At 43.5% G+C, this 23,510-nt stretch overlaps 1 protein-coding gene across 1 annotated transcript in view; it reads left to right on the forward strand.

The window, feature by feature from the left end:
- The window catches only part of KCTD16 (potassium channel tetramerization domain containing 16), a 177,897-nt gene that overhangs the window by 142,551 nt on the left and 11,836 nt on the right, over window positions 1–23,510 (forward strand). The gene's annotated exons all lie outside the window — the stretch shown is intronic.

The raw sequence follows: 23,510 nt of genomic DNA on the forward strand, positions 1-23,510 counted from the left end.
AATGAAACAAGGCTATCTACCGATCTGGCCCCTTACTCAGTGAGATTACTTCCCTACTGCAGTTAGAATCCAAGGGATAAACTACCACAAATGTTTATTACACAGAACAGTAAAACTCTGACCATTCAGACATTTTGTACCTTAATAGGCAAGCTTTTGTTATACAGTATAAGAAACTTTCCCAGCCTGTAAGAATTATGCCCCTCCTGGCTTTCTCAATTCAATAGTTGCATTTTGTTACTTGATTAGTGTTTAATGACAGAATTAATTGTCGTTCACACCCTGAGGGTAGTTCACACTATGCATAAGATATTGTATTTATTTTACAACTTACATAGAAGTTCATAACTCATGGAATAGCACCGTTTAAGTGAGTTCCAATAATCCTCTTAAGGTATAGGAAAGAATACAAATTATGTCTGTGAGGACCATTGTATATCTCATTTATTTATACCCACCTTTTGAATCTGTTTTAATAAGATATTGTGCCTGTTGATGTGCTGCCAGGAATTTGAATGCAGGAGGACAAATCTGATAATACGAAAGAATCACCCAAAGCATGCTATTCCATTTTTATTGTGGTGATTAGCAAGTTTACTTCATTGGTACAACTGCCACAAGCCACCACACAGCCAGCAATTACTATGGTGTTTAGTTTTATATCAAAGTGTGTAAAAAGAGAAACAATTTGCCTTTAGGTAGTAATACATTTTAGGGTGTCAGAGTATCAGCTGTGTTAGTCTGTATTCGCAAAAAGAAAAGGAGTACTAGTGGCACCTTAGAGACTAACCAATTTATTTGAGCATAGGCTTTCGTGAGCATCCGATGAAGTGAGCTGTAGCTCACGAAAGCTTATGCTCAAATAAATTGGTTAGTCTCTAAGGTGCCACTCGTACTCCTTTTCATTTTAGGGTGTGTCATCGTGCCTCAGTTGGCAACAGATGAGAATGCCAGATTCAGGACAAACTGCTGTGAAATAGGGCAGACTCACCCTACATTGCTGTTTATTCCATTATTATATTGTACCACGCCAGTAACAGAAGTAAACTTCTCTCTCACCACATTGGTTAACAGGAAGTCAAAAATGCAGTCTCCTTAGGCATTCTAGCCCTTATTTCACCACCCAGACACTAGACTTTATGAGGAGTGGTTATTGAAAACCAGTTCCATCAAACAAAGGGTTCTTCTGATCTCAAGAGATCAGCCACATACCCAGGTCAGTATATAACTCAGATCTTACCCAATAACCACACTGCTGCCAATCGTTTAATAACTAAAAGCTAGAGGTTTATTAATAAAGAAAAGAAGAGAGTTAAAAATGGTTAATACTGTAGATCATATACACACAACAATGGAATGTTCTCATATCAGGTTTATAGCAGTGATGTTACGCACTGCTGGCTTGTAAAGTCTCTGTTAACTTCCAAAAGACTGGAAGATCCTCAGTCTGTAATCCAATGGGCTCCTTTTAGTTGTAAATCCACAGTCCGGAGAATCAGAGCAGGAAAGAGGCAACATGGAGATGTTTCAAGGGTCTTTTATATCCTCTGACATGTGCTTGGAATTTTACTGTCCCAAACAAAGCTCACGGCCCCTGTCTGTGGAAAGGTTTCAGAGTAACAGCCGTGTTAGTCTGTATTCGCAAAAAGAAAAGGAGTACTTGTGGCACCTTAGAGACTAACCAATTTATTTGAGCATGAGCTTTCGAAATAAATTGGTTAGTCTCTAAGGTGCCACAAGTACTCCTTTTCTTTTTGTCTGTGGAAAGTTACCAGCACAAGAATGGAGTCCAGGGTCACATGAGCATATTACATGTTCTTATATGGCTTGCTGACTCACAGGGCCATAGCCCTGCTAAGTCGTCCACAGGAAGACTTGCTGGGTGGGATGAGTTTCTTCTATGGCCCACTGTGAGAGTTAAGTGTTTTTAATGGGCCATCAACGCATAGCTGTCTGGCTTCAATGTAGATTTTACCTCGTGAGTGTTAACCCAGGAACACACACATCTGGCATACAGATACATAGCCAATATCCATAACTTCAGATACAGTGATGATACATGGATTTAAACAGGATAATCTTATTTAGCAACTCATAACTTTTCCATTGACACCTTACAAGATATACTTTGTACAACATTTGTTGCAGTTGTCTACCAGTGGCAATATTAATGATATACATGGTCATATTTCAATCATACAGCAGCACCATGTGAAATTCATCTGGGTGGAGGGAGGTAGTACAAGACCCTCTATAGCACTGGACTCTGTGCAAGGCCTGCACAGAAGGTTACTTTGGCGGTTAGCTAGGAAAGGGGCATACACCTGTGTTTACACAAATCTCGTGGCCCCATTAATTGGTGCAAGTGCAATAGTGTGTGTGTGTGTGTGTGGTTGTGTGTGTGTGAGAGAGAGAGAGAGAGAGAGAGAGAGAGATTAAGGGCCTGTACTGCAACCCTAAAATGTGACCCCAGGTTAGGATTGTGAATTGAATTTTCCCCTCTCCAATCACACCACTTTCAATTCACACAGAGTAATTAGGGTAAAATTGTGCAGCAGCATATTTAGACTAAACATCAATAACTGCTTTCCAACAGTGAAATCTGTTGGCCTGGGAATCACATGCCAGAAGAATTAGTGGAAGCCCGATCACTCGAATTCTTGCAATTTGAGCATGGAAAATACTTGGGAATATGTTGTAGGGAACAATTCTGCCCCGGTAGGGGGATGAATTAGACTTAACTGGCCATTCTTAACTTTAGTATTTCTTATTTTGTAGTTCACATCAGCCAACATTTTTGAATAATGGTTAAATGTACCTCATGGGGATTTCCTATTATATATGGTCATTCCAGAACACTTGCAAAGAAAACTACGGGTCTGGTCCCTCTCATTTCAAATGTCACTTTGAAACGATTTTTGTTTCAGTTCATTTGAAGCTCCTGGCGAGAAAACTGAAAATTTTCAACTGAAAAAGTTCAAAGAAAGATTGTTTTCATTCAAAATTCCTCCCAGGAAAAAATTTGGTTTTCTGACCATCTATAAGATTTTACTTTTTTCCAGAGACTGTGTAAACACAGCTTGGCTGGCACAACTCAGGTTCAGATCCTTTATAACATTACAGCACTGAAATATATTTATATTGGAACAATCATAAGTTTATTATCAAAGGTTAAATTTTAAGAGATAATGAGTAAGGAGAATAAGTGGAAATGGTTACACATATAAAACAAAACATAAAATAGATTTATACTTATCAGTGGTTAACTTTACTATTTAATAAAGTAGATTTTCTTCCAAGGATTAAGCCTTTGACAGAGCTGCTGATTTTCAGTCATAACCAGGATCCAACTTTTCATGAATACCCCATGCCATTCAAGAGGTTTCCTCTAGGAATGGATGACAAAATGTCTTACTTGTGCCCCAGTTATAGTCCAGAAAACCTTTGAAATAGCCTTCTGATGTTTGTTCTCCTATGTCCTCTTCCCTGTTGATTTCACATGCCCGTATTGGTTCTGTATGCAAATGGGGTTTCCATTTTATTGACTTACAATGCTTAATTTACATCTGACCGAGAGATATCCATCTCATCTCCTGTCTGGAAAAAACCTTTTGTTAGCTGCGCCTGGGACAGTCTCTAAACATATCTTTAGTACATACACACAACTCCTTAAATATCATCTCTACATATATCTCAGCCCTGGTCTACACTAGGACTTTAGGTCGAATTTAGCAGCGTTAAATCAATTTAAACCTGCACCCGTCCACACAATGAAGCCCTTTATTTCGACTTAAAGGACTCTTAAAATCGATTTCCTTACTCCACCCCTGACAAGTGGATTAGCGCTTAAATCGACGTTGCCGGCTCGAATTTGGGGTACTGTGGACACAATTCGATGGTATTGGCCTCCGGGAGCTATCCCAGAGTGCTCCATTCTGACCGCTCTGGACAGCGCTCTCAACTCAGATGCACTGGCCAGGTAGACAGGAAAAGAACCGCGAACTTTTGAATCTCATTTCCTGTTTGGCCAGCGTGGCAAGCTGCAGGTGACCATGCAGAGCTCATCAGCAGAGGTGACCATGATGGAGTCCCAGAATCGCAAAAGAGCTCCAGCATGGACTGAACGGGAGGTACGGGATCTGATCGCTGTTTGGGGAGAGGAATCCGTGCTATCAGAACTCCGTTCCAGTTTTCGAAATGCCAAAACCTTTCTGAAAATCTCCCAGGGCATGAAGGACAGAGGCCATAACAGGGACCCGAAGCAGTGCCGCGTGAAACTGAAGGAGCTGAGGCAAGCCTACCAGAAAACCAGAGAGGCGAACAGCCGCTCTGGGTCAGAGCCCCAAACATGCCGCTTCTATGATGAGCTGCATGCCATTTTAGGGGGTTCAGCCACCACTACCCCAGCCGTGTTGTTTGACTCCTTCAATGGAGATGGAGGCAATACAGAAGTAGGTTTTGGGGACGAAGAAGATGATGAGGAGGAGGTTGTAGATAGCTCACAGCAAGCAAGCGGAGAAACCGGTTTTCCCGACAGCCAGGAACTGTTTCTCACCCTAGACCTGGAGCCAGTACCCCCCGAACCCACCCAAGGCTGCCTCCTGGACTCAGCAGGCGGAGAAGGGACCTCTGGTGAGTGTACCTTTTAAAATGCTATACATGGTTTAAAAGCAAGCATGTGAAAGGATTACTTTGCCCTGGCATTTGCGGTTCTGCCTTTGCAAAAGGTTTCTGGGGAGGGCAGCCTTATTTCGTCCTTCATGGTAGGACACTTTACCACTCCAGGCCAGCAACACGTACTGGGGAATCACTGTAGAACAAAGCATTGCAGTGTATGTTTGCTGGCATTCAACCAAAATCCGTTCACGCGGTGGGAGGAGGCAAAATGCGACCTTGTAACGAAAGCACATGTGCTATGTATGTAATGTTAACAGCAAGGTTTACCCTGAAAGAGTGTAGCGACTGTTTTATAAAATGTGTCTTTTTAAATACCGCTGTCCCTTTTTTTTTCTCCACCAGCTGCATGTGTTTCAATGATCACAGGATCTTCTCCTTCCCAGAGGCTAGTGAAGCTTAGAAAGAAAAAAAAACGCACTCGTGATGAAATGTTCTCCGAGCTCATGCTGTCCTCCCACACTGACAGAGCACAGACGAATGCGTGGAGGCAAATAATGTCAGAGTGCAGGAAAGCACAAAATGACCGGGAGGAGAGGTGGAGGGCTGAAGAGAGTAAGTGGCGGGCTGAAGAGAGTAAGTGGCGGGCTGAAGACAGGGCTGAAGCTCAAAGGTGGTGGCAGCGTGATGAGAGGAGGCAGGATTCAATGCTGAGGCTGCTGCAGGACCAAACCAGTATGCTCCAGTGTATGGTTGAGCTGCAGCAAAGGCAGCTGGAGCACAGACTGCCACTGCAGCCCCTCTGTAACCAACCGCCCTCCTCCCCAAGTTCCATAGCCTCCACACCCAGACGCCCAAGAACGCGGTGGGGGGGCCTCCGGCCAACCAGCCACTCCACCACAGAGGATTGCCCCAAAAAAAGAAGGCTGTCATTCAATAAATTTTAAAGTTGTAAACTTTTAAAGTGCTGTGCTTAAAGTGCTGTGTGGCATTTTCCTTCCCTCCTCCACCACCCCTCCTGGGATACCTTGGTAGTCATCCCCCTATTTGTGTGATGAATGAATAACGAATGCATGACTGTGAAGCAGCAATGACTTTATTGGCTCTGCAAGCAATGATTAAAGGGAGGAGGGGAGGGTGGTTAGCTTACAGGGAAGTAGAGTGAACCAAGGGGTGGGGGGGTTCATCAAGGAGAAACAAACAGAACTTTCACACCGTAGCCTGGCCAGTCATGAAACTGTTTTTCAAAGCTTCTCTGATGCGTACCGCGCCCTCCTGTGCTCTTCTAACCGCCCTGGTGTCTGGCTGCGCGTAACCAGCAGCCAGGCGATTTGCCTCAACCTCCCACCCCGCCATAAACGTCTCCCCCTTACTCTCACAGATATTGTGGAGCACACAGCAAGCAGTAATAACAGTGGGAATATTGGTTTCGCTGAGGTCTAAGCGAGTCAATAAACTGCGCCAGCGCACCTTTAAACGTCCAAATGCACATTCTACCACCATTCTGCACTTGCTCAGCCTGTAGTTGAACAGCTCCTGACCACTGTCCAGGCTGCCTGTGTACGGCTTCATGAGCCATGGCATTAAGGGTTAGGCTGGGTCCCCAAGGATACATATAGGCATTTCAACATCCCCAACAGTTATTTTCTGGTCTGGGAATAAAGTCCCTTCCTGCAGCTTTTGAAACAGACCAGAGTTCCTGAAGATGCGAGCATCATGCACCTTTCCCGGCCATCCCACGTTGATGTTGGTGAAACGTCCCTTGTGATCCACCAGAGCTTGCAGCACTATCGAAAAGTACCCCTTGCGGTTTATGTACTCGGCGGCTTGGTGCTCCGGTGCCAAGATAGGGATATGGGTTCCATCTATAGCCCCACCACAGTTAGGGAATCCCATTGCAGCAAAGCCATCCACTATGACCTGCACATTTCCCAGGGTCACTACCCTTGATATCAGCAGATCTTTGATTGCGTGGGCTACTTGCATCACAGCAGCCCCCACAGTAGATTTGCCCACTCCAAATTGATTCCCAACTGACCGGTAGCTGTCTGGCGTTGCAAGCTTCCACAGGGCTATTGCCACTCGCTTCTCAACTCTGAGGGCTGCTCTCATCTTGGTATTCATGCGCTTCAGGGCAGGGGAAAGCAAGTCACAAAGTTCCATGAAAGTGCCCTTACGCATGCGAAAGTTTCGTAGCCACTGGGAATCGTCCCAGACCTGCAACACTATGCGGTCCCACCAGTCTGTGCTTGTTTCCCGAGCCCAGAATCGGCGTTCCACAGCATGAACCTGCCCCATTAGCACCATGATGCATGCATTGTCAGGGCCCATGCTTTCAGAGAAATCTGTGTCCATGTCCTGATCACTCACGGGACCGCGCTGACGTCGCCTCCTCGCCCGGTATCGCGTTGCCATGTTCTGGTGCTGCATATACTGCTGAATAATGCGTGTGGTGGTTAATGTGCTCCTAATTGCCAAAGTGAGCTGAGCGGGCTCCATGCTTGCCGTGGTATGGCGTCCGCACAGAAAAAAGGCGCGGAACGATTGTCTGCCGTTGCTCTGACGGAGGGAGGGGCGACTGACGACACGGCTTACAGGGTTGGCTTCAGGGAGCTAAAATCAACAAAGGGGGTGCCTGTACATCAAGGAGTATTTCAGGCAGGACTGCACGGAGGGTTCCAATAAGAAATGGTGCACCTAAGTTATCGTTGTTATTGGAACAAGGAGGTTAGCCTGGCCTCTGATTGATACATGGCTAGATTTACCTCGCTGCACCTTCTCTGTGAGTGACTGCAGTGTGATCTAGAGGAATGAGTCCCCTAGACAGGGGAGGAGGCAAATGAGTACAAAACAAATCTGGTCTATTTCTTGTTTTGACCCACTCCATCTATCTTTTACATCTTTGGCTGGCAGCAGACGGTGCAGAAGGACTGCATGCCATCCACATCTCATGGCTGCTTGGCAGAAGATGGTACAGTACGACTGCTAGCCATCCCCATCTCTTGCCTGCCTGGCAGAAGATGGTACAGTACGACTGCTAGCAGTCCGTATCGCCTGCCCGCTCACCATAAGACGGTTCAATAGGACTGACTGCAGGACTAAAGAGAATGACCTGGTCAAGTCACTCCAAATTTAGTCCCTGCGCCCATGTCTGCCCAGGCGCTCCCAGCCGACGCGGCCAGGAGCACCTCGGACACGATGAGGACGACTACCAATCGTATTGCACCGTCTGCTGCCAGAAGGCAAGGGGTTGCTGCTACTGTGCAGCAAAGCCGTACCGCGTCTGCCAGCACCCAGGAGACATAGGGTGACGGTTACCTGAGCGGGCTCCATGCTTGCTGTGGTATGGCGTCTGCACAGGTAACTCAGGAAAAAAGGCGCGAAATGATTGTCTGCCCTTGCTTTCACGGGGGGAGGGAGGGAACGGGGGGCTGACGATATGTACCCAGAACCACCCGCGACAATGTTTTAGCCCCATCAGGCATTGGGATCTCAACCCAGAATTCCAATGGGCAGCGGAGACTGCGGGAACTGTGGGATAGCTACCCACAGTGCAACGCTCCGGAAGTCGACGCTTGCCTCAGTACTGTGGAAGCGCTCCGCCGAGTTAATGCACTTAATGCACTTAGAGCATTTTCTGTGGGGACACACACACTCGAATTTATAAAACCGATTTCTAAAAAACCGACTTCTATAAATTCGACCTTATTCCGTAGTGTAGACATACCCTCACAATGACTGTGAAGATCAGTATGACATAAGCTTTCATTACATATCTCACTTCACCCTTTGGATAAATACTTATGAAAACAATGTGTTGGATGTAGTGACTTTGTCAGGCCTCTCAAGAATGCTTGGTCCTTTAACTGCACCTCTTCTACGAGGTGTCAACAGGTTGAGGTAGGAGGACTAAAGAAAAGAGGACAACATAGACAGCAGACCTCTAACTGAAAAGTGGACACCCAGATACTGCATATCAGTCTAGCTATTTACCTAACCACAGGTTTCAGAGTAACAGCCGTGTTAGTCTGTATTCGCAAAAAGAAAAGGAGTACTTGTGGCACCTTAGAGACTAACCAATTTATTTGAGCATAAGCTTTCGTGAGCTACAGCTCACTTCATCAGATGCATCCGATGAAGTGAGCTGTAGTTCACGAAAGCTTATGCTCAAATAAATTGGTTAGTCTCTAAGGTGCCACAAGTACTCCTTTTCTTTTTACCTAACCACAGTGTACAAGAGCTGACCCAGAAATGTCCCAATTGCCCTAAACTGCTAAAAGAAAAGGCAAGCTGGCCTCTTTATCTCATTCAGGTGACTAACAACCTCAGCCCAAATACTGAACAAGATTTTAAGCTCCAAGTGAATGCACCAGGGCTCTGTAAAGTTGTCATGCTTCAGAAGTTTCAAAATGCAAAAATCTTCATTGGTGGCACAGTGGGGGAGATCTTGGTTTTCCGATGACATTCTGAGAGGAGCGAGGCTGCGAATAGGTTGCAGCAGCAGTCATCCCCAAAGTATCTCACTCTCGCCAAGACACACAGTTAGTAAATCCATCAAAACCAGGTCTCTCAATCATGTCAGGAGTGAGAGTTCTCTGAAGTGACCGGGGCTTCTGACAGATTGCCACTGTGAAAGAAGTGCTCTCAGGAATGCTTCAATGTCTTGGAACAGGCATGGAATGTGCAGAAATGATTCCACTGCGATTTCCTAACTTTTTTCCTAAGTAGCCTGCTTCTTCCTCAAGAAAATATTTTCCTGCTTAACTCTTTAAAGCTTCCCCCTGCTACATAAGCCAACTTTTCAGTGCTGGGAATAGTGGTAGAGTAGAGAACTCAGTCAGTTAGCCTTGATTGGGGGGTGTACAGGGTTAAGGCATATTAAGTTGTTGATGGCCTTCCCAAATAGGGAAACTAAGTATCGGTGAGCGGTTTGGGAAAAATAGGAATTAAACTTGAATCTATTCTGAACACTCAAAGACATTTTCTGAGGTTCCAAAAAACAACAAAACGAACCCTCCCCACAAACAAACAAACAACCCAACCAGTTCAAACGAATATTTGAATTATTTTTCGTTTTTTGCTGTATTGGTACTTGTTCATTAGGAGCTGGATTGAGACCACCAATTCATTTCACACAGGCCATCAAGCCGTCTTCATGTAGTATTGATGTGCACTCATAGTTCTGGACTTGATTTGCACTGCTGGGCTAGAGGTGACATGTTTTTGTATCCCATTAGCAATCTTCTGAGCCATCAAGTCCCACAGTAATTTTTTCCTTCCTAATAGCAGTGCTAAAGATTTTATTTTTCAGTAGACTTTAAGAGTATGCAATTACCCATAATTCTGGGGTTATGGGCTGAGTCACTGCACTAGGGTAACTAATCATTTTCACTGGCTTTGATGTCGACCATTTTGCTTGATGTAACAGAGGGCAAATTAGCCACTTAAGATGATAAAATTATGGCTTCTATAATGTCTAAAATTTTAAGCTTTCTTCTTCTCCTTGTCAAATTATATTTTTTCTGTATTTCCTTTTTCCTATTCTGCAAAACTTTCTGAAAATTCTTAGTGAATATAGATACTAAAAGAACATAGCACATGCTCCTACACTCTGACTGTAAGATTGGAATTTAAACTTGAAAGAGAAGATGTGGGTGGGGTTTTAAAAATATAAGTGAACCTGGCATATTACAACCCATCTCTGCTTTCTAATATTCAGAGCAGGTATCAATCTGGATTGATTCTACTGAAGTCAATGGAATTCAGAGTGAGATCAGAATCTGGCTCTAAGATTGTACCAATCTCTAAAAGAAACATGACAGTGAAACCTGAGCTACATAGACCTTTCATTTATTTTTGTTCAGCAGATTGTGTTAAATTGCTACCGTTTTGCAGTTAGTCACTCTTCTCTATGCATCATTCAATGAATTCATTTAACTGGTGAATGCATTTTTGACTGATAAATTGATAGTTGGTTCAGATTTTGGCTTTTAAATTTCTTTTGGCAGGACTGTCTTTGAAACTGCTCAGAATCCTTCAATTTTTAGGCAGGGTATAAAAAGCCCTTTTACTGAGTGCATATATGAATGTTGGTTTGTCTAGAAATAATAATACTAATTTGCACTTTAATAGCCCCTTCTGTCCAAGGCACTCAACATGCTTTGCAAAGTTAACAAATTCAATCTGAATAGTCCCCTGGGAGGTCAGGAAGAACTAATAACAATTCCCAGTGCTTATATAGCGCTTTTCATCGACAGAGCTCAAAGTGGTTTACAACATTATCAGTATCCCCATTTTATAGATGCAGAAACTGACACATAGAGGGGTGAAGTGACTTGCTCAAGGTCACACAGCAGGCAAATAACAAAGCCAGGAATAGAATCCATGTCTCCTTATTCCTAATCCAGTGCGCTATCCACTAGGCAACACTGCCTCCATTGTATCTAGAGGGAAATTGAGGGACAAAGAGATAAGTAACTTACTGAAGGTCACCTACCAAGTCAGTGACAGAGCTAAGAAAGAAAAGGAGTACTTGTGGCACCTTAGAGACTAACCAATTTATTTGAGCATGAGCTTTCGTGAAGTGAGCTGTAGCTCACGAAAGCTCATGCTCAAATAAATTGGTTAGTCTCTAAGGTGCCACAAGTACTCCTTTTCTTTTTGTGAATACAGACTAACACGGCTGTTACTCTGAAACCAGAGCTAAGAAAAGTACCCTGTTCTCCATACTTTTAGTTCTGTGCCATTTCCACAATATCATCCTTCCCCTCCAATTTAAAATAAATGTCCTGCTTCTTTGATATCTCTTGCAAGGTGGCTCCACTCCTGGCCTTCTGCCTGCTAAGTTCCAGGGAGCTGGCAGCGTGCTCTCCCCAGTTATGCAACCAGGAGGCCCAAAAGATTTCGTTAGGTTCCATTGCTGCAACTATGATGACCACATACCTTTTTCTGGAGAGAAAGGTGGCCAGTATGCACCGCACTATTTCCCCCCCAGAATAAAATCTGCCTTCCCAATAGTGTGGTGCACATTAGGATGTCTCTTAGCTTCTGGATTAAAACACCCAGTGCAGGACCCAGTGGAGCCTTTCGGGTCCCGCTGCAGTAGAAAGGCAGGTGAAGCGATTTATAGTTCGCAAAACCCATTTTTTTAACCAAACCTTCAGATTTTCTTTTTTTAAAATCAAAAGCAGTTTAGAAAACGTGAGGCAGGGGCTGTTTGTTTTTCTTTTTTTGTCAAAAAACCAAAACATGTACACAGGTAACTTTAAAAAGGGATTTTCCTTGAAAAATACTAAGCATTTTCCAACTAACTAATGTGTGCATAACTGAGAGGAAAAGTTGGGCCAAATCCTCAGCTAATATAACAGCAATTTACATGTGCTGAGGATTTGGCCCATGGTGTCCAAAGTTAAATAGATGGTAAATTATATTAACATATTGTTTAATATATTTGAACTCTACTGTAGCTTGTTCACATGTTTGTAGCGATAGCAAACTGAGGCAGGTTTGTCCTGTATGTTGCACCTAAATAACGACTTATGTTTAATGAAATCAGATGAAACCTATAGGGAATGTCTGCTTCCTAGCTCAGTTGGTAGAAAAAGTTGATTAGAGTTTGAGGATGAGGGTTTCCAGGGGACTGTTCCTGCTTCTGATACTGACACATGCCTGCGTGATATTGGTATATCTCTTTCTGTGTCTCAGTTCTTCCATCCGTAAAATGGAGAGCGATATTGTCCTACCTTAAAGGAAGGTGGGGAGTTGTGTTTTTAAAGATCTTTTTATAAAAAGAGAAGGGCGAAGAATAATCTAAAGCTACAAAAATGGGACAGGTTTCAGAGGAACAGCCGTGTTAGTCTGTATTCGCAAAAAGAAAAGGAGGACTTGTGGCACCTTAGAGACTAACCAATTTATTTGAGCATGAGCTTTCGTGAGCTACAGTTCACTTCATCGGATGCATACCGTGGAAACTGCAGCAGACTTTATATACACACAGAGAATATGAAACAATACCTCCTCCCACCCCACTCTCCTGCTGGTAATAGCTTATCTAAAGTGATCATCAAGTTGGGCCATTTCCTGCACAAATCCAGGTTCTCTCACCCCCTCACCCCCCTCCCAAAAACCACACACACAAACTCACTATCCTGCTGGTAATAGCTCATCCAAAGTGACCACTCTCCCTACAATGTGCATGATAATCAAGGTGGGCCATTTCCAGCACAAATCCAGGTTTTCTCACCCTCCCACCCCCATACACACACAAACTCACTCTCCTGCTGGTAATAGCTCATCCAAACTGACCATTCTCCAAGTTTAAATCCAAGTTAAACCAGAACATCTGGGGGGGGGGTAGGAAAAAACAAGGGGAAATAGGCTACCTTGCATAATGACTTAGCCACTCCCAGTCTCTATTTAAGCCTAAATTAAAAGTATCCAATTTGCAAATGAATTCCAATTCAGCAGTTTCTCGCTGGAGTCTGGATTTGAAGTTTTTTTGTTTTAAGATAGCGACCTTCATGTCTGTGATTGCGTGACCAGAGAGATTGAAGTGTTCTCCGACTAGTTTATGAATGTTATAATTCTTGACATCTGATTTGTGTCCATTTATTCTTTTACGTAGAGACTGTCCAGTTTGACCAATGTAAATGGCAGAGGGGCATTGCTGGCACATGATGGCATATATCACATTGGTGGATGTGCAGGTGAACGAGCCTCTGATAGTGTGGCTGATGTTATTAGGCCCTGTGATGGTGTCCCCGGAATAGATATGTGGGCACAGTTGGCAACGGGCTTTGTTGCAAGGATAAGTTCCTGGGTTAGTGGTTCTGTTGTGTGGTATGTGGTTGTTGGTGAGTATTTGCTTCAGGTTGCGGGGCTGTCTGTAGGCAAGGACTGGCCTGTCTCCCAAGATATGTGAGAGTGTTGGGTCATCCTTTAGGATAGGTTGTAGATCCTTGATAATGCGTTGGAGGGGTTTTAGTTGGGGGCTGAAGGTGACGGCTAGTGGCGTTCTGTTATTTTCTTTGTTAGGCCTGTCCTGTAGTAGGTAACTTCTGGGAACTCTTCTGGCTCTATCAATCTGTTTCTTTACTTCCGCAGGTGGGTATTGTAGTTGTAAGAAAGCTTGACAGAGATCTTGTAGGTGTTTGTCTCTGTCTGAGGGGTTGGAGCAAATGCGGTTGTATCGCAGAGCTTGGCTGTAGACGATGGATCGTATGGTGTGGTCAGGGTGAAAGCTGGAGGCATGCAGGTAGGAATAGCGGTCAGTAGGTTTCCGGTATAGGGTGGTGTTTATGTGACCATTGTTTATGAGCACTGTAGTGTCCAGGAAGTGGATCTCTTGTGTGGACTGGACCAGGCTGAGGTTGGTGGTGGGATGGAAATTGTTGAAATCATGGTGGAATTCCTCAAGGGCTTCTTTGCCATGGGTCCAGATGATGAAGATGTCATCAATATAGCGCAAGTAGAGTAGGGGCTTTAGGGGACGAGAGCTGAGGAAGCGTTGTTCTAAATCAGCCATAAAAATGTTGGCATACTGTGGGGCCATGCGGGTACCCATAGCAGTGCCACTGATCTGAAGGTATACATTGTCCCCAAATGTAAAATAGTTATGGGTAAGGACAAAGTCACAAAGTTCAGCCACCAGGTTAGCCGTGACATTATCGGGGATAGTGTTCCTGACGGCTTGTAGTCCATCTTTGTGTGGAATGTTGGTGTAGAGGGCTTCTACATCCATAGTGGCCAGGATGGTGTTATCAGGAAGATCACCGATGGATTGAAGTTTCCTCAGGAAGTCAGTGGTGTCTCGAAGGTAGCTGGGAGTGCTGGTAGCGTAGGGCCTGAGGAGGGAGTCTACATAGCCAGACAATCCTGCTGTCAGGGTGCCAATGCCTGAGATGATGGGGCGCCCAGGATTTCCAGGTTTATGGATCTTGGGTAGTAGATAGAATATCCCAGGTCGGGGTTCCAGGGGTGTGTCTGTGCGAATTTGATCTTGTGCTTTTTCAGGAAGTTTCTTGAGCAAATGCTGTAGTTGCTTTTGGTAACTCTCAGTGGGATCATAGAGTAATGGTTTGTAGAAACTGAGGACCAGCTCCTGGGAGGTTCAGGGAGCCGTCGCTGAAGTCAATAGTAACTGAAGGTGCACAGCAGGAGCTTAGCAGCATTCAGGCTTTGGCCATGGATGTGGGTCTGTCTGATCTGTTTTACCACAAGCAGATCTACTTAGTCACAGCCAGAGGAAGGCAAGATCAGGTGCTAAGATGTGACATGCAGATGAAAATGAGAAAGAGGTACAGCACACGGGAAGGCAATAATTAACTGAAATGCATATTTATCATAGTCTGTCATTGTTTACAAACAATATAATGAATCCTGATTGTAGAATTAGACTCCAGGCACCCAGTCAATGGAGTCAATCAAGCAACCCCCAGCAGGTGTGCAGGAACAGACAGCCTAACCTAATAAGGGCTTTAATGTACGGTGTATAGAGAGAGACAAGAGCAGTCAAACTGGCCTCCATGGCATAATTGAACAGTCAGTGCTGTCTCCTTTCTGTTGAGCAAAAACATTTTTCTTCTTTCCAAACCAGGACAGCTAATTTCAGGCCAAACTCACCCATAGTAGACTCAAGGACTGTTTTAGTTAGCTCAGTATACAAGCTGGTTAGGTTGTCTTTCCCGGGTTGGCAGCTGAGCTCTGCTGGCTGGTTGTCCAAGTAGCTTCTCTTGCCGGGCTGTTGAGATAGTGGCCCTCTGGTCTCTAACAGGCTGTTTCTCCCTGTTTTGCTTCTCACCTCCACAGTCGTTAAAATAGATCCAAAAAAAGGAGACGGGAACAGAACAATTGTGGTGGCTCTCACCACTGGTAACGAGGTGATGATGTCACATTAAATCATCATCTAGTGACAGGACGCAGCAAAGGGAAGAGAATGGGGACAGGATTAAAAATCTGTCTGAAAGGCTCTGCTGTCCCCAGGTAAACCCATACATAAGTGCTGGAACTAGGGATGCTGGGGGTGCTACCGCCCCCCTGGCTTAAAGTAGTAATAACAACCCAGATACATGGTTTCTGCCACACCCTCACTATAAAAATTGTTCCAGCACCGCTGGGCCTATCAGCAGCAAAGAAACGTGTGTGTGTTCTCTGTGTACAGCTGGTGAGGGGCACGTCCCTGGTTCTCCCCATTCCCTTCTCTACCAGGATGGAGTATTTGTATTGATAAAAATAAAATCTAATAAAATGGGAATGAAGTGTGGGTCTGAAAGCTTCTTCCCCAGAAATTGTTCAGATACCTGATGCGGTGTCCAGCCTGTTAGAAGTTTGGGACATTTCAAAGAACACACGTTATGCAAAATGCGGCAGCTGATGTGAGAGTTTCCTTTTCTTTACTTCTTAGACTGGATGGGGCCAGCAGGTGGGACAAATCTTCCTGTAGAGGAGAAGTTGCTGCTTCTTCACCCCGGACAAGAGATCGAGAGCCTCTCAAATCCCGCAGCCAGGCATCAGCTCTTTCTACTCCTTCCATTTCAAGTTCCCCTTCCTGATGAGAACTCACATCATGAGTCAGAGAAAAGGGGGAGTTCAGGGAAAGCAAATTGCCCAAGCCAAGAAGACCAGGGAACGCTCTCCCTATGCTTATCCACACATCTTTTAATCCTGATTTCCTAATCCTGATCCTGCACCACTGAAATCAATGGGAGTTTGGCCATTGACTTCAACAGGCACAAGGTTGGTTCAACAGAACCAAGAATTTAAGGAAAGCTTTTGGAATCCACAGTGCCTGACAGGGGTCAAAATTACACAAAGTGAGTTTGCAAAATAACAAACTGGGCAACTGTGCATGCAGGCAGACCTTCACATGCACAGGTATACCTCGTGCACGTGAAAGAAAAGCTATCTATGCACAACTGGTGCTCACACTGTTTTGCAGATGATGCTCTCACCTTGGAAAAACTTTTCCTTCATATTTCAGTTATTATTTATTTGCACATCATTGGCATGGGGAAAAAAATTGGAGCTGTTCACCCTTCTTGTGGCAAAACAGCCTGGGCCTTGGAATGACATTTAGAAAAGTAGACGGTGAGCTCTGAAATCAATGAAGAAAGGACTCAACTTGAAACTGGAATTTGTGGCAGAAATGCAGTGGGCAGGACTGTTTGAACTAACATTTGAAATACTGGTTAAGCTGTACAGTAATTAATTTGATATTGATTCACACAAATATATATTTTATGCATTCCTGCTTAATTCTGAAAAGCTTCTTTTCCTCCCCTTTTCTATTATCAGAAGATGGTCTAATGAAAACTATTTCCCCCCCATTTCATTAAATGTTAAAGGGCAATTCAATTTCCTCCCTTGCTTTCTTCCTCTTTCTCTAGGTTTCCTTATGTACTGGTCTGACTAGTGTGATATGTTATCTTTATAATGATGATGCCATGGGGTTTTAGTGTAAAACCTTGAGGTTCACAAGTTGTCGCCAGAAGCCAATAAAAATTACACTTATGGCACTTTATGTAGCCTGAAAGCCTGGGTGTGATTCTGATTTCACTGACACCTGAGTAATTTTGGAGTAACTCCAGTAGAACCAGTTGATTTACAGCAATTTGAAACCAGTAAACTGAGCCCCTTGATCTTCAAGAGAATGTTTAGCAGAGTTTCACACCTTTCCCAAAACTGTCAAAAATATATCTATCAAAAGGAGAGAGCTATAGATTTTTTCCCTCCTGATGTAAATGTATTTTCAACATAGAGGATAAATGGCAATTGAAAGGTCCCTGCTTTTAACACTCCCAGTTGATTCTCTCAGGGCTGAATCCTATGGTGTGCTGAATCAGTCAAGTTGTTTTCTTTGACTGGAGGTGTTTTGTATATCTTTATCTCTAGGCCAAAAGGAGGTCAGTGCCTGGACCATTTGCAGGTGATGAGACTATTTCAGTGATGCAGTCATCGTGGCAATGTGACAGAAAACTAAAAACACAGATGTACCCTAAACCACTTAGTACACAATATAAACACATTTCAGAGTAACAGCCGTGTTAGTCTGTATTTGCCAAAAGAAAAGGAGTACTTGTGGCACCTTAGAGACTAACCAATTTATTTGAGCATAAGCTTTCTTGAGCTACAGCTCACTTCATCAGATTCAGGGTTACACGTTGCACTCCCAGAATTTCTGTCTGATTCTCCATTCAGAGGGAAGGGCAATCTGATCTGTTTCTATTTCTGGGATGCACTTGAATAGCACTCAGGCTCACCTTTTAGGGTACATGCTGAAGCTCCCTCCCCATGGTGGCCCTGTCCACCCGCTCCCTTACTTTTAGGAAGGATGGAGGGAGCAACCCCTATGTTCTCCTGAGTGCATGGTCGGTGATTATCTCTAGTCCTTGCATAGGAGGTTCATGGCAGGCACTCTGTCGTGTACATTGGCCAAACTGGACAGTCTCTATGTAAAAGAATAAATGGATACAAATCAGATGTCAAGAATTATAACATTCAAAAATCAGTCGGAGAACACTTCAATCTCTTTGGTCACTCTATTACAGACCTAAAAGTGGCAGGTTCTTCTGCAAAAAAACTTCAAAAACAGACTCCAAGGAGAGACTGCTGAATTGGAATTAATTTGCAAACGGGATACAATTAATTTAGGCTTGAATAAAGACTGGGAGTGGATGGGTCATTACACAAAGTAAAATTATTTCCCCATGTTTATTCTCCCCCCTCGCCCCACTGTTCCTCAGACGTTCTTGTCAACTGCTGGAAATGGCCCACCTTGATTATCACTACAAAAGGTTTTTTTCCCCCTCCTACTCTCCTGCTGGTAATAGCTCACCTTACCTGATCGCTCTGGTTACAGTGTGTATGGTAACACCCATTGTTTCATGTTCTCTGTGTATATAAATCTCCCCACTGTATTTTCCATCCGATGAAGTGAGCTGTAGCTCACAAAAGCTTATGCTCAAATAAATTTGTTAGTCTCTAAGGTGCCACAAGTACTCCTTTTCTTTTTGCGGATACAGACTAACACGGCTGCTACTCTGAAACCTGTCATCTTCCCCCCCGTGCACCTTTGCAATGGTCACAGCCAATCTGGGCCAGATTCTCTGCTGGTGTAAATGGCATAGTTCCATTGTTGTCCATGGGGCTGTGCAGATTTATACCAGCTGAGGATCTGGCTTGTAATGTGGTAGATGGGGGGTATAAATAGAGAATAATGGGATGATGTCAAGGAAGGAAAAATTCAGGGTTGGTATCAAAAAATCTTGCTGCTGATGAGCTCAATGTATTAGTTTGTGGAATGGCTTCCCAAAGGAAGTGGTTGAAGCTCCATTACTAGGGACACATTAAGCTTGTTGGCACAAAACTCTAGAGACTGTGCTGTAGAGAAGAATCCTGCACAGGCAAGGAGATAAGCTGAGTCTCCAACTTCTGTGGATAGCTCTGGGACTGAGGAGACCTGAGTCTTATTCATGGCTTGGCCACTGGGTGACCTTGGGCAAGTCAGTTTACCTCTTGTGCCACAGGTTCCCCATCTGTAAAATGGGGATCACAATGCTTATCTCCTTTGTAAAGCATGTTGCAATCTATTGAAAAAAGTACTCTATAAGAGATAGGTAGGAGTAGCATTACTAAAATGGGTTTCCTCTTTACAAGTTTTAATTACAGAGTCATTGTCAACTTGCAAAAAGAAAAGGAGGACTTGTGGCACCTTAGAGACTAACCAATTTATTTGAGCATGAGCTTTCGTGAGCTACAGCTCACTTCATCGGATGCACACCGTGGAAACTGCAGCAGATATTATATACACACAGAGATCATGAAACAATACCTCCTCCCACCCCACTGTCCTGCTGGTAATAGCTTATCTAAAGTGATCATCAAGTTGAAGTGAGCTGTAGCTCACGAAAGCTCATGCTCAAATACTTTAGATAAGCTATTACCAGCAGGACAGTGGGGTGGGAGGAGGTATTGTTTCATGATCTCTGTGTGTATATAATATCTGCTGCAGTTTCCACGGTATGCATCCGATGAAGTGAGCTGTAGCTCACGAAAGCTCATGCTCAAATAAATTGGTTAGTCTCTAAGGTGCCACAAGTACTCCTTTTCTTTTTGCGAATACAGACTAACACGGCTGTTACTCTGAAAATTGTCAACTTGAAATCTAGTCAATTAAACAAAGAAGATAAAAGTAGTTACATTTCCTACTGCTGCTCCCAATCTTCTTCTACTAATTTTCTTGGGTTCACAACAGCATTTTTCTCAAGATGTAAGTGTTTCCCTTCCATAGTTGCTTTATGAAAGATACACACAGACAACAGGGAAAAATGACTGACTGTACAGGGGAATACAGTGAAAATAACTAGGCACAAAGTGCTGTCAACTGGACAAAGTAAACACAGGAAAAAAGAGAGAAACGTATTTTTCCTTCTAATCTCTCCCTTGTATCAAACTTAATATTTTCAGAAAAAATGTGTTTTTTAAGTTAACAGTGTCACTTTAAGAAAGCTATTTACTGGATTCCTGATATTTTCCAAGAGTCCACTGTGCAGTCACGTACATCCCTATCAGCTAGTTTGCACCTGATGGATTTCTGCCTTTCTGAACACTTCGGTTGCTTGCTGGAATAAATCATTTTCTGTTTATGCAGTACAGGAGTTCTGTACCAGTTCTCTTCTTACCAGGAAACAATAGGTAGTTGCAGCAGAGGAAAAATGCCATCAAGTTAAAATGTCAACCACAATAAGGAGCTGCAAATCAATAAGGCTTATGGATGTGTTTTTCCAAATTTCACACAATCAGTTTGTTCCAAGCCTCGTGTATGCAATGTCTTTTCCAGAGCTGGGAGAATTATAAAAAAAAAATTCAATTTAGCCATTATTGACTTTTTCAGACTAGATAAAGAACCAGTCTTGAAGCAAGTCTACGAATTAAATTTCGCCACACAGACTGCAAGACTCCTTCATCATTGACAGGGAACAGCAAGTAACAGGGTGGGGAAGTTTTTTTTCCAACTGTTTCTATAATTGATGTGAACTTTGGTCACAGCTCCTAGCAAGATGGAGAATTTGAAAGACGGGTGCGGCAGGTTTCAGCAGTGCATCTTTTTAAAGAACGCATGAGCATTTTGTGAGCTTGCAAAGCCCTGTTTCACTCCAGTGGGCTTGACTATCTCATGGAAGAAAAATCAGCAGTTTCTGTTCAGCGATATATTTTAGTATATGCCCAACAGCCATGGCCCAGTTAAGATTGCAGAGGGCCAGTCTAGCTAGTACTGGGGACAGTGGCAACACTTCTGTTGCATTCAGTGGGCCTGATTCACCACTGCCCTGCCCTTCATTTAGTCATTCATATCAGTGCAAAATGAGTGCCAAGTGGAAGTCAAATGCTACCATTCTGATTTGCAAGTGTTTCACACCCACACAAGGTTCAGAGCAATGGCAAAAGAGGCCCCATTGGAACTGGAGCAGGACCTCTGTGCCCATGTTTTTCAACAATGCCCAGCCAGTTAAGGGAGTTCTGGTGTGTAAAGAAGCCCCAAAGAAGATACGACTGTAGTGTGTGCCTTCGTTTTAAAGCCCCTTGACCACAGCAGCGTTGTGTAGTGTAAACGAGAACCTAGCCCAAAGTCTCCATGAGCGAAAATATCAGTCACTCCACAGCTGAACTGAAGCACTAAATGGCAAGTGATTCCCAGAAGCCTCTGCAACAGAAAGGGAGACAACCCTACATTTAAAGATACATAATGCAGAAATCAGAACGACATCTCCTTCCGGTTACTTACCGACAGCCTGATCAGAAAGCCTTTGAGGCTTTGTCTGTCCTCCGCAATCTTTCCATAAAGTACAAACCACTTGCTTTTCTTTCGGTTTCATTTGTACAGTGTAAATTGCAGAGAGCTTCCCTGGAAGAGTAAAATGTGAAGCATTGCATGTGAAGCACTAAAAGCCATGCCCAGTGTCTGTTTTATGGGTGGAATAAAATGCCGTGTTGCTGATATAAGGCTGCTCTACAGCATGCTGAATTACACTTTTCTTGACCTTAATAATGCTACCAATCTGCACTAGTTGGAGGTGATAATTACATTTTACTGGGAAGATGGATGCTTCCAAATGACATTTAAATCCATGATTATCTCGGCAGTTTGGTCAGGACACACTTTTTATCAGGGCCAGCTTTCCTTCTTTGTCATGGATTATGGCTATTGGGCAGTTCTCCAGTAGAACATGGAAAAAAAAAAGAATTCCCTGTACTTTGTAGACAAGAGACATGTTGACACAGACAACCCCTTCTTGCAGTCAGCTCCCTTTTTTTCAGTATATGACTGTTGTGTAAATTTTTTGCGTGTGTGGGGTGAGAAATGTTTACTTTGCATAAATAGTCTGCAATAACTGGAACTTTAGTGCTGCTTTTTGTTTCTTTTTTAAAAAGAATAAAAAGCTACATTTAATTAAATGAAAGAATAGAGAGGATGGTGATTAAAATAATAATGACAGCATCTTTCTCAATAGCAAGTTGCAGGCTGTGGAAGCATTATAGTCTGGATTTTATTTTGACATAGAGAACATTTTGGTTTTTTCCTTAGAAGAAGTCACATTCCCAAGGCAATGCATTAGGGTATATTTTTGTGTGCGTGTACATACGTGTCGACTCCAGTAGATTAAATTCTATTCTCTGGGCTCCATTGTGAGAAGGATGTTACTTCTGAATGTAGATCTCACTGTTTGCTTACAATAGGGATATGTCAGCTGTCTCCAGCACATTCACAGCCTGCCCTGGACCTCAGAGCAGTTATTCTTGCTCTTTCAACAAATGAGCTATCAGGAGTATCACATCTTGCTCCAGAGTGCCACCAATGCATTACATGCGGGCGGGGGGGGGGGGGAGGGGAGCTTTGTGATGGAGCCACATGATGAAGCAGTGCACACTTGACTATAAGGACACAATGATAGAGAGCAGCAACAGTGTCTGCATACAAAATGACTCCATCTGCGTCCCCACGTGTGCTCTGCACCCAGCCAAGTAACTCAAATTAACACATTAGGCAGAGGAGTTCTCCCAGCTTTGTCTTGTAGGTTTTTTGCGAGTGCTGGCCTGTAAACACCGGGGATTAAATCCTGGTCCTATTTGAAGTTAAGGACAAATTTCCTATTGGCTTCAATGGAGTCAGGGTTTCACCCTAGCATGTTATTGTAGGGATGCCCACAACTGGTAGGTTGTATGTCCTACCTTATTATTTTAGGACTGCCTGTCAGTGTTAATCTGCTCAGCCTGGCTTGTTGTCGTAGGGTTGCTCATGAGACTAAGCTGTGCAGGCTGTTTTGTTATTGTAGGATAGCTCATGAGTGCTACGTTTTTTGGCTTTCGTATTTTATTTTACAAAAAGATAATTGCAGAATTCAGTAAAGACAGAAAGAATTAATGGACATTACAAACATATATTAGCAAAAAAGATAGGTTGGATTTTGAGCCTATCAATCTTGACAACATACTATTAATGGGGAAATTTGACGGGACATAGAATAACATTTCATCAATCAATACCTGAACAGTTTGAATATTCTAAGTAAGAAAATTCCTAGGTCTATGCAGCTGTTTCAGGGATAGCTTGATTTTTACTCTGCGACACCTATTCCCTGAACAAGAATTATATCTTCATTCCTTTCTCTTCAAGCATGTTTTGTTCCCTTTTGCCTGGCCCTTTACTTATTAAATCAAAACCTTTGGAAGACCAAACACGAGAATGAGCTTGTGGACCATTTACATGTTGTGAGGCCATAACTTTGTCCATGAATTGGCAGCAGCTTAAACACTGGATTTTTGCTGAGGGACATCCAGCTGGATATTGGCTCCATTTGGCTGTTAGTTTATAACGTACCTTTTTTTTTCTGGATTAGTGA

Source organism: Caretta caretta, chromosome 8, assembly GCF_965140235.1.
Source record: "Caretta caretta isolate rCarCar2 chromosome 8, rCarCar1.hap1, whole genome shotgun sequence".
Taxonomy (NCBI): domain Eukaryota; kingdom Metazoa; phylum Chordata; order Testudines; family Cheloniidae; genus Caretta; species Caretta caretta.